Here is a 21,235-nt window from a genome sequence, read left to right as displayed (position 1 = left end):
AAGAGCTGCCTCCTCAAAAATGACTGACTGTGATAATAAGAATGGAGTAAAGTCTTTGGGACCTTCATTTTCAGATGGGACACAACTCAAAATAAAGAGAAACAGCTATAAACATCCATTAACCATTGGAATATGGAATATATGAAGTATGAATCCAGGGAAACTGTAATTGTCAAAAATAAATAGAATGGATAAACATCGATATCCTAAGCAATAGTGAGTTGAAATGGACTGGTATTTGCCATTTTGAATCTGACAATCACATGATGTATTATGCTGGGAACTGAATATTTTAAGAGCAATGGCATCGCATTAATCAACAAACAAAACATTTCAATATCTATCTTGAAGTATAATGCTATCTTTGATAGGATAATATCCATACACCTACAAGGAAGACCAGTTAATACCACTAATAACCAAAGTTACACAATTACCACTAATGCCAGTGATGATGGAACTGAAGAATTCTACTAACTTCTTCAATCTGAACTTGATCAAAGTTGTATTGATACTGACTGGATATTGGAATACAAGGCTTGGAAACAAACAGGAAGGATTAGATTTGGAAAATATGGCCTTGGATAGAAATAATACTGGTCATTAAAAAGACAAGAAATAAGTAGAAGACCAAAATGGGTATCAGAAGAGACTCTGGAACTCTCTCCAGTGCAGAGATGCTAAAACATATAGAAGAAATGAGGAGGTAAAAGAGCTGAATAGAAAATTTCAAAGGACAGCTTGAGAGGACAAAGTCAAATATTAAAATGAAACCTGTAAAGACCTGGAGTTGGAAAGACTCCTGGTGTGAAACTGTAGGATCAGCACTGGACTACGAAACACAAGGTTGGCTGTTCACATCCACCAACTGCTCCTTAGAAACTTTGTACAGTGTCTCTATGAGTTGGAAGTAACTCAGTGGCCCTTAACAATAACGAGATGGGCAAAATATTGAATAATGTAGGAAGGAGCAAAAAAGATGTAAGGAATACACAGAGTCACTGTACCAAAAAGAAACAGTCCATGTTCAACCATTTCAAGAGGCAGTAAATGATCAAGAGCCAATGATATTGGTGCATTGACGGAATTGGCAAAGAACACGGCTCCAGGAATTGATGGAATACAAATTAAAATCTTTCAACAAACTGATGCAGCACCAGAAGCACTCACTCATCTATGCCAAGCAATTTGTAAGACAGCTACTTGGTAAACTGAATGGAGGAGATTGTATTTGTGACCATTCCAAAGAGATATGACTCAACAGAATGTGGAAACTATCAGACATATCATTAATATTGTACGCAAGTAGAATTTTGCTAAAGATAAATAAAAAACAGCTGCAACAGTACGTTGACAAAGAACTGCCAGAATTTCAAGCCGAATTCAGACTAGAACGTGGAATGAGGACTATCAATTCTGATGTCAGATGGATCTTGGCTGAAAGCAGAGAACACCAGAAAGATGTTTGTTGTTGTTGTTGTCAAGTGCCGTTGAGTCGATTCGAACCCATAGCGACCCTGTATATGGTTTCCAAGGAGCAGCTGATGAGCTTGAACCGCCGACCTTGCAGTTCAAACGGCTTTGCAGTCTGGCGCATTAACCCACCGCACCACACCAGGCACTGTGCTTTAATGACTATGCAAAGGCTTCCAATTGTGTAGATCATGACAAGCTATAGATAACATTGCAGAGAATGAGTATTCCGGAACATCTAATTGTGCTCATGAAGAACCTGAACATAGACTATGAAGCAGTCATTCAAACAGAACAAGGGAACACTGAGTAGTTTTAAAATTAGCTAAGGTGTGTGCCAGGGTTCTATTCTTTCATAACACTTGTTCAATCTCTATGCCGAGTTTATAATTCAAGAAGCTGGATTGTATGAAGAAGAATGTGGCATCAGGACTGGAGGAAGACTTACTAACAACCTGCGATATAAAGATGATACAACCTTGCTTGTTGAAAGCAAAGAGGACTTAAAATACTTACTGATGATGATCAAAGACCACAGCCTTAGGTATGGGTTGCACCTCAATGTAAAGAAAGCAAAAATACTCACTATTGAACCAATAAATAACATCATAATAAATGGAGAAAATATTGAAGTTTTCAAAGACTTCATTTTGCTCAGATCAACCATCAACACTCAAAGAAGTAGAAGTCAAAAAAGCAAATGACGTATTACATTAGGCAAATTTGCTGCACAAGAACTCTTTAAAGTGTTGAAAAGCAAAGATGTCAGTTTGAGGGCTAAGGTCGCCTGACCCAAGCCATGGTATTTTCAATAACCTCATATGCATGCAAAAGTTGGACAATGAATAAAGAAGACCATATAAGAATCGGTGCATTTGTGTTATGGTGCTGGAGGTGATTATTTAAAGTACTATGGACTTCAAAAAGAATAAACATATATGTGTTGGAAGAAGTACAGCCAGAAAGCTCCTTGGAAGCCAGAATGGCCAGACTTTGTCTCTCATACTTTGCACATATTATCAGCAGAAATCATGCAGATAAGAAGGCAATGAATGGGATGACATACACAAAACTCTGAAAGAAAAAAAATTGCCAACCAAGAATCATATACCCAGCAAAGTTGTCCTTCAAATATGACAGCAAAATTAGGTCATTTCCTGATAAACAGAAATTAAAGGAATTTATAATGATCAGACCAACTTTGCAAAAAATGCTAAAGGGTGTTCTTTGGACTGAAAATCAACGACAGTAGACAACAGTCTGAGATTACCACACATGACAAAACTACCCAGAACTCAATCCGAATATAGAAGTATTTAAAGTAAAACAAATCTGTTGAGTAGAGATAAATACTGTTAACTGTTGGTACATGGAGGGGATTATAACCATGTAACGAAGCAAAGTGCATGATCAGATAGATCACAAAACTGATGATCTGCTCTGTAAACCTTTACTCAGTTCACAATAAAAAGTTTGTTTTTTTTAAAGTTTACTTTCACTATACTGATTAATCTCTAGTCCAGTGTTTAAAGCCCATAATCTAAGTGCACAGTAACAGTATACGCAAAAAACAAGAGAGCAAATGTCTTCTATGATTCTGTCTTTCACCAAATTTGCAGAAACAGGTAATGACAGATGTTGTAAAGAAGATCTGAAAGCTTGTGCTGAGAAAACATGCCAAGTAGATCAATACTCAAAATCCTTTCAAAGACATTGGAGGTCAAATGCAGGTACTTCTGACATCCATCAGCTAATTCCCACATGTGAGCTCAGACAGGCACGCATACAGATACATTGTGCAGATGACCTAATGGAGAGAGATGAGTGGAAACGGTAAGGAGCTCCCTTTTAATTTCACTCTCTAAATCTTCCTTGCCCTCTTGAAGCCCCAAATATATCTAAACATATATATCCATCCGGAGTTTACAGGGGTAATAAACAGCTAAATCTGCCTTTAAAGGCAAATATGCATATGGGGGAAAGAAAGTATCATACAATTTTAGTATAATTTGGAGGAACAGCAACTATAAAGGCTAACATTACTAAATGCTTATTTTATGCAGGAAACAGTGAAAAGTACTTCACATGCATAATCTAGCACATTTAAAGTTAGTGAACTTAAACAGGAAGATATTTCTTAAGCGGTGAAGCCCCCAGCAATAATGAGACTGAACAGAATGAAATATAGAACAGTGCTTGAGTAAGTCTATTTGGAGTCAAGGGAACCTGGGTTTAAACAGTGTTCTATTGCTTTTGAGCTGTTATTTAATCATTCTGAGTGTTACCATCATCATCTACTTAACAAGTTAGCTCTAAGAACTGCTATTGTGTGCAGTCAAGTTAATTTCCATGTGTAACAACTCTGTAAAAGTTTCAGAGGCTATATAGCTTTACAGAAAGCATTATCTTTCTCCCATGGAGCTCCTGGTGGATTCAAACTGCTGATCTTGCAGTTAGCAGCTCAATTTGTAACCCACTACATTACCAGTGTGGCAATGTGGGTTAATGCACCAGACTGCAAAGCCATTTGAACTGCAAGGTCGGTGGTTCAAGCTCACTAGCTGCTCCTTGGAAACCCTATACAGGGTTGCTATGGGTGGGAATCGACCCTACGGCACTTAACAACAACAACACTACCACTGCTCCATGGCTCTAAGGATTAAGAGATAATAATGTGAAATGCTTAGCTCAGTGCCTTACATTTAGTTGTTGTTGTGTTTTTAAGTGCCATTGATTCAGTTCTGACTCATATCGAACCTATATAGATTTTCCAAGGAGCAGCTGGAGGGTTTGAACTGCCTTAACTGCTAACTTCAGTTAGCAGTCCAGTGCTTATCCTACAGCCCTATACCAGGACCCCTTACATGCTAAAACAAATAGCTTTTAGTATTTCTAAATGTAGACTATGAATCTCCTCCTGTATTTACCAGATTAATACAGTCCTGGCATAGTGCTTTAGGATAAGCACTGGACTGCTAACTACAAAGTCAGAAGTTCAAACCCACTGGCCTCTTCTTAGAAACCCCATACAGGGTTTGCAATGAGTCAGAACTGACTCAACGACACTTAACAACAACCTACCCAAGTATAGTGTTTTGCATTTGGAGTTGTATCTGTGTACATTTTGAGACGGTATTTTCTGACACATGTCCAAGAGAGATGAAGGATCTGGGCTCTGCCACATTGGATCACTAGGTATTTATAGCACCAATTACATGCCAAAAACAGTTATGAGAGCTCTTGGGCAGGGGTCAAATTAAGACATGGGCTAACTCTTATAGACTACTTAAGAAGATACAAATAAATGTATTTATTAAATAAGTATTTTATGTTTGTAAAGCATTGCTAAAATACCTGAACTTTGGAGGGAAAGTTCAGAGATGAAATTAATTAGATTGAGACTAGTTTAACATGATAACCAGGACTCCTGGTGTGGTGCCAGAGGATCAGCACTGGACTGCAAACCACAAGTTAGGCAGTTCAAATCCACCAACTGCTCCTCAAAAACCCTATACAGAGTCACTATGACTCAAAACCGACTTGGTGGCACTTAACAACAACACAGCAACATGATAACCTAGGAGCCCTGGTGGCACTGTAGGATAAGAGCTGCAAACAAAAATGTTGGTGGTTTAAACCCACCAGCTGCTCCAAGGGACAAAGATGATTCTGCTCCTATGAAGATCTACATATAGTCTCTGAAACCATATAGAGGGTCACTTTGAGTTGGTGGAATCAAGTAGCTGCAAGTGGGTTGAGTTTTTACAAGACAAACTATGCAGAACTTCTAGTAAATAAATACATTAGGATTTTACAAGTAGTAAATGTGCCAGAAATTCAAGCCTGATACAGAAGAGGTTATGAAATGACGGAAATCATCGCTGACATCAGAGGTTATCAGAAAAATGTTTATTTGTGCTTTATTGACTATGCAAAGGCTTTTGACTATGTGGACCAAGACAAACTATGGATAACCTTGAGAAGAATGGGCATTCAGAGCATTTCATTGTGCTCATAAACAACTTATCCATAAACAAAGAGACAGTTATTAGAACAGTACAAGGGGATATTGAAATCAGGAAAGGTGCGTCAGGGTAGCATCCTTTCACCATACTACGTAATCTGTATGTTGAGCAAATAATCCAAGTAGCTGGATTATATAAAGAAGAATATGATATCAGGATTGCAGGAAGACTTATCAACAACCTGTGATATGCAAATAATACAATCTTGCTTGCTAGAAGTTAAGAGAACTAAAAATATTTACTGATGAAGAACAAAGAATACAGCCTTCAGTGTGGATTGCATCTCATTAGAAAACAAAGATCCTCACAATTGGACCAATAAATAACATCTATATAAATGGAGAAAAGATTGAAGTTGTCAAATACTTCATTTTGCTTGGAACCACAATCATCACTCATGGAAGCAGCAGTCAAGAAACCAGAGGACACATTGCGTTACGCAAATCTGCTACACAAGACTACTTTAAAGAGTTTAAGAGCAAAGATATCAACTAGAGGAGTAAGGTGCGCCTGACCCAAACCATGTAATTTTCCATAGCCTCATAAGATTGTGAAAATTGGACAATGAATAAAGAAGACCAGAAAAGAATTGATGCATTTGAATTATGGTGTTGGAGAAGAATATTAAAGGTATCATGAACTTCCAGAAGAACAAACTTGTGTTGGAAAAAATACAGACAGAATACTCTTTAGAAGTCAAGACGGTGACACTATGTTTCTCATACTCTGGACATGTTATTAGGAGGGAACAGTCCCTGAAGAAGGACATGGTTGGTAGAGAGTCAGTGAAAGAGAGGAAGCCTTCCAACAAGATGGATTTACACAGTGGCAAGTAACAACAATTGTGAGGATGGCTCAGGGCCAGGCAGTGTTTTGATCTGTTGTCGCTATGAGTTAGAACTGACTCGACTGCACCTAACAACAACAAATGAGTCAAGGAGCCCTGGTACTGCAGTGGTTAAATACTGAAAATTTAGCAGTTGGAACCCACCAGTCTGCTTCAGTAAAGATTTACAGCTTCGGGAACCCTATTGGGACAGTTCTACTCTGGCCTATGGGGTCGGTAACAGTTGGAACAGACTTGACAGCAGTGGGGTTTGTGTTTTTGTTTAATGAAACAGGTAGTTTTGTATAGTTGATGAGACTTGGATATATGGAAGTGAATATATTCTAGAAATGGAACAAGGAATATCATCAATAAAGACCAGGGGATAACTAAACATGACCTATGGAAGGCATATACAACACAAATAAAGCATATATTAAGCACTCTTTATGAACCAATTGGAGTCTTGGTATGGCGCTGTGGGATAATGCTCTGGACTGCAAGGCTGGTGGTTCAAGCTCACCAGTTGCTCCTTGGAAACCCTATACAGGGTCGCTATGAGTCAGAACTGACTAGATGGCAATTCACAACAACAATGCACCAATCATCACTGTGAGTATCTTAAGCAAGTTACTGGCCCTCTGTGCATTAAGGCGCTGTACTGCAAAGTCAGTTTGAACTGCAAGGTCAGAGGTTCAAACTCACCAGCTGCTCTTCGGAAACCCTATATAGGGTTGCTATAGGTCGGAACTGACTCGACGACACTTAACAACAACAACAACTGCAACTAATGTGAAGCATGTGGAACAGTGTTGAGCACATAGTAGGCACCATATAGCTATTATATATATTATTGACAAAAATAAGGGGTATACATTGTTGTTAATAGGGAACTCAAATGAAATAAATTAAGGAAAGGCTGATTTAACATGCAAAACCTAGGCAAAGAAACCTGAATACAAAATCACTGCTGGCTCCTATGTATAAAAAAAAGTACTGCTGCATAGAAACTTGTTTTAAGAAGTCAGTAGCATATAGTGTAGTTTAAGAATGAAGAGATCAAAGCAAAACTAGGTAATTCAGAGACTGGGGCAGGAATTCAACTCTAAAGTGATAAGGAGGAGATCAGGTGCCTATAGTGTTGACAGATGAGGAGAAGGGAATTCCAGAGACAGTTCTCTGGAAGAGATGAAAGAATCCCCTGACAGATTAGTAAGAATGAGGGAGAAGGATCAAAGTGATGCTAAGGTTTCTGACTAAGGCCATGACACTGTGGCACTTCAGTCAGATCTGGAGTAAATGAGGTAGGTAGGTTGTGTGTGCTGGGTGGAACATAAAGACAAACAATTTCATTTTTGACCTATTATGTTTGAGCTCATGCTAAGATTCAAAGATCCATTTTGGCAAAACAAATATCCAGTGTCAATAAGTCAGAATTCGTCAATATGAATGAAATAAAAATTTTTTACTGGGAAGGAAAAGGAGATGAGCCGTTCCATATACAAAGAACTTGCATCCATGTTCATATTCAATGCTTTACATCTGCCAAAAACCTTCTATGGTTGTTATATAAATATGATCTGGGGGAAAAAGCAAATGCCTGAGGACAGAGACAAACAAATGAATAATTAGCAATCACCCTACAGGTCAAACACTATTTCCTACATCTACTTCTTTGGTGTTTCTTGGTTTATTTTTCTTTTGTTTTGAATTTGATCGATTGATCTCACTCCCATTCTCTGTTTTTTCCTACCCTCAATCTTTTAACACAAAACTTAAAGGGATGAAAATATTTCAGAATCGGCAGAAGAGCAGTATTACATAAAAAGACTGAGGAAAGAAAGGGAGAAAAACCGTGGGTGATAGATGTAACTAGAGGTATGCTTTGCTGCGTATTTACTATATTGCCAGAGACTATGCTAAATTCTTCACAATACGGAGATTAAAGTTGATTTTATATGAGTAATGAGGCTGAAAATCTAAACGTCATCTGGAATACATTAAAATGCAAGCCTTAACCTTAGAGAGACCCTGCTGTTTGAATCTCAGCTCTAAAATTGCTAAGGCTCACTGTCTTTCTCCCTATAGCTTTTAACATTTTTCTTAAAGTTAAAGGACAAATACACACTCAAAAAACAATAATACCATAAGTTTGGTATACAGCAGGTTCTCAACATTAGCTTCTTCAAAGATTTATTGTGTTTTCTGCAAGGTACTTCTAACTATCCTAAGCAGTACTGCTGTTGTTAAGTGCTGTGGAGATCACCATTCCAACTCATAACAGCCCTGAAAAGGGTTTTGGAGGAGCTGTTGGTGAGTTTAAACCACTGACCTTGCGGTGAGCAGTTCAGTGCTTATCCTATAGTGCCATACCGGGACACCTAAGCAGTATTTGCTGTTGCTGTTAAGTGTTGCCGAGTTGGTTCTGACCCATAGCAACCCTGTATATGGTTTCCGAGGAGCAGTTGGTGAGCCTGAACCACCAACCTTGCAGCAGTTCAAATGGCTTTGCAGTCTGGCACATTAACCCACAGCGTCACACCATGCTTCTCCTAAGCAGGCTTAGAGTTTTCCAAAATGATTAAGAACATAGTTGTTGTTATTGTTAAGTGTTATGGAGATGGTTCCAACTTACAGTGACCCTGTATCAGATTTGAAGCTGTAACTCTTTAAGGGAACAGAGCCTCATCTTTCTCCTGTGGAGTGGCTGATGGGCATGAACTACTGACCTTGTAGTTAGCAGTACAGTATTTATCCTACACAGCCAACTCAGCTAGAAATGAATACCCAAATTAATTTAACAATAGAATATCCATCCAGGGGCTAACAGTAGTTGGCTTGTGTGTTAAGTTCCATTGAGTTGGTTCCAACTCATAGAAAGTTTGTGGTTAGCAATCTAGCGAACAGTAGATGTTGTTGTTGTTGTTGCTAAGTGCCGTCGTGTCAGTTTCAACTCAAGAGCACCCTGCATAGGGTTTCTGAGGAATGGCAAGTGAGTTTGAAATGCCAACTTTGAGGTTCAAATCAACCTTTCAGTCCGGGGCTTATCCTACAGCATGACAACAGTAGTAAACAGCCATAAATCTAGTCTTTGTTTACATAAGCCACTCTAACATACGTGTGATTTTAGATCTGAAATATGATGCTCCTTCTGTGAGTAGTCAAGGACTATGTTCACAGTATTTGAATTAAAAATCAGAGATAAAACAGAAATGCCAGCGCTCACAGGGCACTAGGATTTACAACCTGATTTGGCTTTTTCCAACCCTCATCATTTTACAACCCCCAGAGAATATGTTACTTTCATTTCTACACACGTGTCAATCATACGGACAAATTCTTCAGCACTCTAGTAATCAAAGTGTGAAGTATGGATGTTAAAAGAGCCGTTGGCTACTGTGTAACAAAGGAAAGTTGTATGTGTATACACACACACACATATATGTTGTTAAGTGCCGCTGAGTAGGGTTCCAACTCATAGCGACCCTCTATAGGGTTTACAAGGAGAGGCTGGTGAGTTTGAACCACTGACCTTGTGATTCAAAGCAACCCTGTGGTCCAGTGCTTAATCTATATATATAGTAGTGGTAGTGTGTGCCATCAAGTCAGTTGGGACTCATAGCAACCCTGTATAGTGTTTCCAAGGCTGTAAATCTTTATGGGAGCAGCAGAAAGCCTCATCTTTCTCCTGAGGACCATCTGGTAAATTCAAACTACTCATCATGTGGTTAGCAGTCCAACTCATAATCCACTATGCTATAAGGGCTCCATATATATAAAGGGATGAAGTCCTTACTAGAAATGTGAATTTGAGAATTAGCAAATCTAGCAAAACAAGAAACAAAGGAAGGAAGGGAGAGAGGAAAGATGGAAAGGGGAAGAGAGGAAGAGAAGGAAGAAAGAAAGTAAACACAGTCTAAAGAAATACAATTTTGGCTCACATGGATGTATTTCTCCCCAGATTTGTATAAGAGGCTTGATGAAATTCCTTCCAGAAGGTAAAACTTGGAGATGAAAACCCAAGTCACAGAGTTTCTGAGATCTCATATTTTTGGAATGTGTGACTTTGCACATCTTACTAAGATATTTTAATACATATTAAAATTTAAAAGTGATTTTAATATTTCCCATAGATATTGACAATGTAATAAATGAAAATGTCTTATTTCTATAATTTATACAATTAATCCATTAACTGTTTTTTAATTATTAGCCATTCTGTGCATAAGGCGGTCACTACAAGTCAGTACCGACTCAATGGCACCTAACAACAACAACCTACATCTTAATGGCAAGGGATTGGTATTCCAGAACATTTATCTATGCTCATGAGGACCCTGTACATAGAACAAGAGGCAATTGTTCAAACAATTTATTTTTATAGATATAATTCAATATGATTTCATATATTTTCAGTAGCAGATAAGTACATCTGACATTGGAAATAAAACCTTGATAGCACAGTGAATTACGAGTTGAGCTGCTAACTGTAAGGTCAGCTGCTCTGAGGGAGAAAGATGAGGCTTTCTGCTCCCATAAAGATTAACAGCTCAGGGAACCCTATACAGAGCAATTATGCATCAGAATCATTTGGTAGCACACAACTACCACCACCACCAATGCAACATTTAACAGATAGACACATTTAATAGGTTGTTGTTGTTAAGTACTGACAGGTAGTCCTGACTCATAACGACCCTGTATAGGGTTTTCAAGGAGAGGTTTGTGGGTTTGAACCACTGAACTTGTGGCTATCAGTCTAGTGCTTATACTACAGCACCACACCAGGACTCCTTTACTGTGGTTGGATTCATGTAGTATATTCACTGTGGTTACATTACATTAATCTAGGCAATTACATTTCCTGTTGATTTTCTTTTGCTACTTCCAGTGGTTCTAATAAATAGCCACAAGGGAGTGCTCATAAATCACTCAGAAGTAATGAGCTAGAAATGTTTTATGTGGTCAGAGAGTATGAGTCCAAATATATTTGGTTTTCTTTTTCTTCAAAAGTACATGAATTATAATTTTCTATAGATCATGGATTTTCAAATGCTAGCCTATAGGGACTTCTAGTGTCTATTTTTCACTATTCAGAACTTTTTCACAACTTTTTTGTTAAATAGTGGGACACGCAGCAATGGAATAAAAGATCATTTGAGAAGAAGAATTATACTGTATTTTCCATTTCTAGACTTCAATTACAGTCTAGTAGTTGGTGTTAGACATGGTTTATAACTCGTTAGTGATTATAGTTTTCCATTATCTGGCTACTTAATAGATAACATCAGGAGATAAGAACAATCAACAGCTCTATATTTAAAAAAAAAAAAGTTAAGGTGAGCATATTTAAGAATATTCTAAAGTGCAATCTAAATCAACTGCTTAAGATAACTATAAAAGTATACATTAATGGGCTCATGGCAAAAAATATTTTCTGTTCAGAAGCCAATATAGCCAATTGGTGTGGAAAAATCAAAAAGGCAAGCAGTTGGTCAGACTGTAAAACAGTGCAACCACTGTGACAAACAATACGGAGCTTCCTTAAAAAGCTGGAAATAGCTGACGATCAGGGGGCAGGCTTGCAGGGTATACTGTTTGGTTGGCTGATGATGCATGGAGGGGATTGTAACCATGGCAATGAAATGATAGGAAGAATGTAAAGCTAATGTTCTCCCATGTAATGTATCACATAATTCACAATAAAACATTAAAAACAAAAAACAAAAAAAACACCTGGAAATAACAATACTGTATGACCCAGCAATCCTCTACGTGGTATATATCTCCAAAAAATAAGAGTCTTGGCATGAGTTGATACTTGCACATTCATGTTCATTGCAGTACTATTCACATTAGCAAAAAGATGGAGACAGTCTAAATGCCCATCAGTGGAAGACTGGATAAACAAACTGTAAAACATACACACAATGAAATACATAAACAAGCTTTTTATTATGAAATGAGTGAACGTTTACAGAGAACATCACCAGTTTTACATTCAACAAATCAAACATCTCAATGGTTGCTATCAAGGAGAAGAAACTTGAAGTCAAGAGAGCAGATGTCAGTGGCAAAGCTAAGAAGGTTAACCTTGAAGGGAAAAAAAAAACAAGAAGGGGAAGCCCGCTGCCGCCGAAATCCTGTCCTAGTCAGAGGAACTGACAGGTATTCTCCATCGGCCATGTATTCCAGAAAGGCCAAGCACAAGAGGAAGTATTCAGCTGCTAAATCCAGGGTTGAAGATAAGAATGAGAAAGTTTTTCCTACTAAGTCAGTTGGTGGTAAGAGGCATGGTAGTACCCAAGTGGTTAAATTATGCAAAATGCCTAGGTACTGAAGATGTGCCTCTGAAGACATTGAGCCATGGCAAAACAAACAAACAAACAAACAAACAAACAAACAAACAAACAAAAAACCTTCAGTGAGCTTGTCAGAGGACAATGGTCCAGCATCATTCCTGGGACCATTCTGATTATCATCACTGGGCACCATCATGGCAAGAAATTCGGGTTTCCTGAAGCAGCCGGCCAGTGTCTTGCTCCTTGTAACTGGGCCTCTCTGTCCTTAAATCAAGTTCCTCTACATGGAACACACCAGAAATTTGTCACCACAAAACTGACACCAGTGGTGTAAAGTTCCCTAAACATCTCATGACACTCCAAGAAGCAGCTGTGGAAATCCAGACACCATTAAGGCAAAATCTTCAACACCAAGAAAGAGAAATACAAGATGTCAAACGGATCAGAAAGCTGTGGACTCACAAATTATACAAAAAATCAAAGCCATTCCCCAGCTTCAATGTTACCTGCATGCTGTGTTTGCTCTCACAAATGGAATTCATCCTCACAAACTGGTGTTCTACATTTCTTGGAAAGAACCTCATTAAGTAACTGGTACTTTTTTTTTTTATATATAAAAAAAAGGCTTATGAGTGATCATCTAATGTGGATTTATTGATTTCTCCATGTGTGGAAGAAAGAAGAGTGATGAGAATTGAAGGTGCTTGGAATCAATCAAGCCAATGGGCCAATAGAACATGTGAATATCATGTTCTGAGACCAGAAAAGCTACATGGTACCCAGTTACCACTATCAAGTTCTCTGAACGGATTACATTAGAAGGTCTCGGATAGTGTGGGAGAAAATGTGGAACAAAATTCAACATTGTTTAATACAAACTAGTCTTACTGGTCAGAAAGAGATTGGAGGAACCTGAGTCTACAGCCTTCAACCACCCATCAGGTCTAGAAAGGAACTTACCCTCATGACCCAATTGCCAGCCAAGCAATAGTTAGGTACATACAGGGGACACCACTAGTAAGATATGCTTACCTTGGAATGGTCAACCAATCAAGATCAAAGGGTAACATCTATCTAAGGACAAAGCTGAGAAAGGATGGAAAGAAGTGTGGAATAGAAATAAGAACCATAGAGAAGAAGTAGGACAACTGGTGTTGCATGGAGGGGATTGCAACCATTGAGATGAAACAAAGTGTTTGAATTGTTGAATGCAAAACTGATGATCTTCTCTGTAAATGTTCACTCATTTCATAATAAAAGCTTAAATAATAATAATAATAATAAAAAAAGCAAGCAGTCAATGGCACTTAACAGCAACAACATACACTAAGCACTCCTGATGTGGTACTACTGTAGGATAAGCACTGGTCTGCTAACAGCAAGGTCAGCGGTTCAAACCCACCAGCTGCTCCTCAGAAACCCTATACAGGATCGCTATGAGTCAGAACCAACTTATTGGCACTTAACAACAACATACTTAAGGTAAGGAGCCCAGATAACAAAGGCAGGTAATGCATCGGCTTGCTAACCACAAGAGCAGCAGTTCAAATGAATACACCAGCTGCTCTACAGGACAAAGATGAGGCTTTCTGCTCCCATAAAGATTTACATTTACAGCCTTGGAAATGCCATACAGTATGGATATGAGTCAGAACGAACTCAATGACATGCAGCAGAAACAGCAGCATACTTATAAGGTGGAGACGTGGAAAATCACTGAAGGAACAGACCATCTTTATAGAAAGTAGTTAAGAAAGTAGAGGAAGAAGAGAGATTGAAAAACTTTCATATGATCCACTGGGATATAACGTCGTAACTCTACGTTGTTATAAATGAAATTCTCTGAATGTCGAGTTATTTGAACGAGAAAAGCGAAATTATTTGGTTTAGCTTTCCTGTTGTTATTTTTCATCTGCTTTTAACTTTAGGGGTTATTTTATTCAGAAATGTCAAATCAGAGATTAAACTGAGGATTTAAGTATTGTGGAGAACATCTTTTAAATACCAGGGTAACCATAATGTATTGCCTCTTCACATATTTGTGTCTATTTATTGACATTTTGATTACAACTTTACATCTGTATTATTTTTAACAGACTTTTTTGTTTGTTTGTTTGTTTAAGCAGCAAAAAAGAAAGTCAAACTGCTATTTAGCTATAAATAACAAGATGTGAAAGGTCAAATTAGAATTGATATCTTAAAAGCTTCTTAAAAGAATTACTCCAAATATCCTGCACACATTAAATTTAGCAAATACTTTTTGACCCAAAATTATGTTTTCAGGAATGCACTTTTATAGAATACATGACTGTTAAATTAACTCAAAAGTTACAAAACAAATGTCAAAGTTATGCCACTTGGAGCCTGTGTTTTCAAGAGGATACTTATGAATTGCTCCAACCCTATTGTTTCTCCTCAGCAAATTAAATGATCACTCCTGTATCCAAGTAAAAACTCTTCAGTTGACAGTCTCAAGTGCTACAAGGACATTGGTGAGAGTGTTTCATTAAGTCTTCTTCCTTTGGACATTCTCAGGAAACACCAGGGTTTGGTGAGCACGTATAACCCTGGTGGCATTGCTGGTAGATTATAATGGCGCTCCTGTGTTTGCTAATACTATGAGTAATTGCCAAAAAATTTAGCCCAAAACCATCTGTGATGGTTAATTTCATGTGTCAACTTAGCTGGAATATAGTTCCCAGTGGTTTGGCCAAACATTTGAGCAGTTCATGTGATTAGATCAGCTGGCCTTGAGTAGAGCAAATTACCTTCCATAATGTAATCTAATGCAATATAATATAATTACCTCACATCAAATATAATAAAAATCACATTTCATAACACTATCTAATATAATGTAATCAATCAATCAGTTAAGGTCTGTCTTGGTTATCTAGTGTTACTATAACAGAAATGGGAGTCCTGGTGTGGCACTACAGGTTAATGTGCTGGACTGCAATGTCCATTTGAAACACAAGGTCAGCAGGTCAAGCTCACCAGCAGCTCCTTGGAAGGTTACTTTGGTTTGGAACCGACTTGGCAGCGCTTAACAACAACAAAACCATGAGAGAATACATCTATATTATATTAGTTAAAGACATCTACTTATGATATTTCTGTTATGTTGTTGTTGTTAAGTGCTGTCAAACCACTGACTTTGTGGTTAGCAGTGCAGCATTTCTTCTATAGCACCACACCAGGACTTCTCTCATGGTTTAGAAGGCTAGAAGTCCATATTGTAGATGCTTTCCTTTCTCTTTTGACTGGGAGAATAGCCTTGTCTCCTTTCAACATCTGTGGTGGATCCAGTTACCCTGAAAATTTCCATGTGTCTTGGTTTAGAAATCCTCTTAGCTATATAACCTCTTTTCTTTCTCAGCTACATAACCAAGTTCATCACTTACAAATTTTACCTACCACCAAACAACTGACCATAATTCTGGCAAATTATTTTGTCACTGCATAAAAAGCACTGCTCTTCATTCATTGTTCAAACACATGTTCATCCTTTTCTTTTAAAGCTTCACCAGAAGCACATTTAACATACATATTTCTAGTAACATTCTGTTGCTGGTTTTATATATATGTATGGGTCGCTATGGGTCGGAACCGACTCGATGGCACTTAACAACAACAACAAGTATATATATATATATATACACACACATATATTGTTTAAGAGGATACAGCCTTTTTATATGACTCTTCTCACTTCCAGAATTGCCTTTGATGTCTACAATTCTACCAAGAGTTTCTCCAAGGCATTCTCTCTGTGTCAGCTCAAAGCAGAAGGACGTTGTCTCCTTTCAACATCTGTGGGCCTAATGTTCCTTGGAAATCTCCACATACCTGGGTATCAATTTTCCTTTGGGTCTAGGAGGTTCTCTGCACAGGGATCCCAGGTACAAAGAACAGGTTCTACTCCCTGTTCTTCTTTCTTGGTGGTAGTTAGTGGTTATGTGCCGTCGAGTCATTTCTGACTCATAGCGACCCTATACAGGGTTTCCGAGGCTGTAAATCTTATAGGAGCAGAAAGTTTCATCTTTCTCCTGCAGAACAGCTGGTAGTTTTGAACTGCTGACCTTGTGGTTTGCAGCCCAATTCATAACCACTATGCTACCAGAGCTCCTTCTTAGGAGTAGCCAATTCCTTCCCACTGCTAGCTTCTCTCTCCTTTTATCTCTTGTAAGATACGAAGTATATGATTCAAGCAAATGCAGGACTTGAATAAGGATAGTGATTTGAGAAAAAGCATGACCTAAACATGGGTGTGCTTCAACATACAACCCATCCTAATCCTGCCTCATTTAATACACAGAGGTTAGGACTTACAGCACATATCAAAAAATGGAAGATAATTACATCAGATTACAAAATGAAGGACAACCACACAATACTGAGAATCACGGCCTAGCCAAGTGGACACATTTGGTAGAGGAAAAGCACAATTCAATCCATGCTAATGTCACATCAGTGTAGGGTGGGCCCTACACCTAATCATTTCTGAGTTATAAAAAGACCAGAATAGACAGACAGACACAACAGGTTAAGAGATGCTATGTGAGGATCATCCACACACAAAGACATGGCAGCAGACATCAAAACTAGACGAGAGAATCACAGAAGGAATCAACACAGTCATGGCTTTAATTTGGACTTTTAGCCTCCAGGATGGTAAAAAAAAAAAAATCCTTTCTGTTCTTTAAATCACCCACTTGTGCAATTTCTGATATGGCACAGCACTAGGTAACTAAGAACATTACTACTCCTTGTTTATGAATACATTAATGATGAAAAAAAAAAAAACCCCAAAAAACAAAAAACAACCTCCTCATCACTACCCAGCCTCGAAAGTTAGTGACACAGTATATACTAATCTGACCTAACATAGACTCAAAAAGATCTTTTCCCCAGAGCTAGTCCTGGAATTAAAAGGGAAGTAAGAGCATCTGGGGAGAGAGGGACTGGGGATACTACAGTAAATTCAAGAAATATGTGATTCCCTGCTCATTCCCTCCTCCCCTACTTTTTAATAACATTTCCTCTTGCTGATACTGCTCTATTCGTCTAAGAGCTTATGTCTTTGGAAACAGAAAATAGAATCATTCATCTTTTTTAAATTCTTAATTTGTGAATCTAAGCAACCTTTTAGTAGTCTTTTTGAGTTTACAAAAGAAAGTTCATTAAATAATTTCCCAGAGTTAGTTATTTTATAGCAATTACATTTTATTAGTGGAATGTTTATATATTTGAACGAAAATTATTAAATATTTAGGTAATGATAGATTGCTAAAATCTTAAGAAATATTTAAGATATCCAAGGAGCTCTGGTAGCGTAGTCGTTACGAATCAGGCTTTGAACCGCAAGGTCAGCAGTTCGAAACCACCAGCTGTTCTGCAGGAGAAAGATGAGGCTTTCTGCTCCCATAAAGATTTACAGCTTCAGAAACCCTGTACAGGGTCGCTATGAGTCGGAACTCACTCCATGGCACATAACAACAATAACAATGTGCGTGCAATTTCTTAAAAATGCCTATTGAAATTTTTTTATGATCTGGAGTGGGTAAGAGGAGAAAAGGGTAAAAGTCTTGTGGGGGAAAGACTAAGGAATTCTGGAGAGCAGATTAAACATGGCATATTAAACAAGCAGAAGCTAACGTGAGTACAGGGAGTAGATGGGAAATGATTACACAGGTAGGTTGGGGCTGATAGTGTGCTGGAGGTTCCGAAGCTTCTCATAATGACTCATGGGAAACTCATGGGCCTCTCTTTTCAACCTGTGTTCAGTGACTTCATGCGGCTAGCTTGAGGTCATCCAACATGGGTGCACTTCCATTACAGAAATCAGTAAGCACCACAAATCAGGGTTTCCCACATGCATAACCCTGAGAAGTTAACTACTTATCAGCACACATCTGCTTGGAGTCAAATATATATTTGGAAGACACCAATATTAAACTACAAATAATGGTAAAGAGTTGCTAGCTCTTCTTTTCATGCTGGTGTGACACTGGACAAACCCACCAGCCACTCTTCAGTAACCCTTTATAGGGTCACTATGAGTCAGTCCTGATTCAGCGGCACTTACCAACATGCTTTTTTGTACTTCTTTAGATAAATTTACTTTTAAATTTAAATATATAAAAGTAAATTGCAAACTTACTTTGACACAAAGCAGGTGATTTCTGAACTTCCACAGCAAAACCCTGAGTTACCTTTTACTACAGCATTGCTGGAGTACTGATATGGTGCTGTGGAATAATGAGCTAGACTGCAAGCTCAGTTTGAACCACAAGGTTGGAGGTTCAAGTTCACTAGCTGCTCCTGGGAAATCCTATACAGGGTCACTGTGAGTCGGAACTAACTCAACAGCAGTTAATGACAATAATAAGGAAGCACTGTGGAACGGAGTCCTGGTGTGGTGCTGTGGGACAAAGCACTGGACTGAAAGGTAAATTTGAACCACAAAGTTGGAAATCCTATACAGTGTCACTATGAGTCACATAGCACTGCTGGAGTCCTGGTGTGGGTCTGTGGGAGAATGCACTGGAATGAAAGGTCAGTAAATCACCAGTGGCTCCTTGGAAACCCTATACAGGATCCGTATGCGTTGGAACTCACTTAAAGGCACTTAACAACAACAATAATATGGTTGGAGTTCTGGTGTGGTGCTAGAGGATAAACAGTAGACTATTAAGCACACAGGATTCTTGATGTGGCACTGTACAACAAAGCACTGGACCACAAGGTTGGTTTAAACCATAAGGTTAACAGTTCAAACTCACCAACCGCTCCTTGGAAACCCTATACACAGTCACTCTGAGTTGGAAGGAGCTCTGGTATCATAGTGGTTATGAATCGGGCTACTGACCTCAAGGTCAGCTGTTCGGAAGCAGGAGAAAGATGAGGCTTTCTGCTCCTGTAAAGATTTACAGCCTTGGAAACCCTATGCAAGGTTGCTGGGAGTTGGAACCAACTCCGTGGCACATCACCATCAGCAGCAGCAGCAGCAGTCAGAACCAACTTGAGAGCACTTAACAACAACAACTAACCACAAGGTTGTTGGTTCAAACCCACCAGCCACTCCTTGGAAACCCTATACAAGATCTCTATGAGTTAAAACCAACTAGAGGCATTTACGAACAACAATATAGCACTGTTGGGAGTCCTAGCGTGATGCTGTAGGATAAGCAATGGAATGGTAACCACAAAGTTGGCAGTTCAAACTCACCAGTCACTCCTCGGAAACCCTATACAGGGTCACTATAAGTCAGAACCATTTGGTGGCACTTAAAAATAACATAGCACTATTTGTTTTAATGCTTGTATGGCACTGTAGAATAAGCAATGGACAGCTAGCCACAAAGTCGATGGTTCAAACCCACCAGCTGCTCCTCAGAATTCCTATACAGGGTTGCTATGAGTCAGAACCAATTCAATGGCACTTAACAACATCAATAGTATAGTGTGATGTTTTTGATGTTACAGGGTTAAATATTGCACTGGTTGTCAGTTCAAACCCACAAGCAGCTCCAGAGGAAGAAGATGAAGCTGTCTGCTCCCATCAAGTGTTACAGTCTCAGAAAACCTAGGAAGCAGTTCTAGTCTATCCTATGAGGTCACTATGAGTCAGAATAGACTCAAATGGCAGTGGGCAGATTTTGTTTATAGTTCTGTAGACAAATAAGTTTGACTTCACAAGTCTCAATGCATGTTCAGAGCTGACTGCAGTTCTGGGTTAAAAAGAATTTTGAAACTGGATGTGGACACAGAAAGGATGAGTAGCATGACCATATAAAGATGTTGGCTGTAAACACCTCTTAGCAAAGGGTCCACTTAGCACTCAGCTGGTCACCAAAAGGTTAGTGATTCATACCCACTCAGTGGCACCGAGAAAGAAAATTCAGCAAAAAGTTATTGAAGCAAGTACTCCTCCTCATAATATTACAACCACCTATAAGAAACTTTATTTTAAAATAAACAAAACTGTATTTCTATAGTATATACTGATATTTAGTATATGATCTTATTTAAGTGGCAACCTGAAAGCAAGTTAAAACTCACAGACACGTTTTATTTCTAAAAAAAAATTAAAAATCCAGTCCTAAAAAAAACAGCAAGTAACGGTTCATTTAGAATTCTTATGTTCACTCATGGTTCTTTATCATTAACAGCTTTTACAAAAGAATGTGCAATACTATGTATCAAGTCAAAATTTCAGAGGCCCATAACTAAAGGCCATAGTTTGCTGTTAGGTGCCTAGAGTCAACTCTGACTCAAAGTGATCCTATGCACAACAGAATGAAACACTGTCCGGTCCTGTTCCATCCTCACAATTGCTGTTACGCTTGAGTCCATTGCTGCTGCCACTGTGTCAGTCCATCTCATTGGGGGTCTTCCTCTTTTTCTCTGACCCTTCAGTTTACCAAGCATATTGTCCTTCTCCAGGGACTGGCTCCTTCTGACAATATGTACAAAGTATGAAAGACAAAATTTTCTCATCCTGGCTTCTAAGGGGCATTCTGGCAAGGCCACTGTTATTGTAGTTGCTGACGTTAAGTGGCGATGAATCGGTTCTGACTCAAAGCAACCCTGTACGGTGGTCCTGA

General features: G+C 38.6%; 1 protein-coding gene across 1 annotated transcript in view; it reads right to left on the bottom strand.

Annotated features, from left to right (window-relative positions):
* Positions 1-21,235, bottom strand: part of ARHGAP42 (Rho GTPase activating protein 42) — a 387,979-nt gene that overhangs the window by 151,177 nt on the left and 215,567 nt on the right. The window lies entirely within an intron of this gene.

Source organism: Chrysochloris asiatica, unplaced genomic scaffold (genome assembly GCF_000296735.1).
Source record: "Chrysochloris asiatica unplaced genomic scaffold, ChrAsi1.0 scaffold00008, whole genome shotgun sequence".
NCBI lineage: Eukaryota > Metazoa > Chordata > Mammalia > Afrosoricida > Chrysochloridae > Chrysochloris > Chrysochloris asiatica.
The sequence above is the reverse complement of the archived record's forward strand: the minus strand, read 5'-3'. Positions and strand labels throughout refer to the sequence as shown.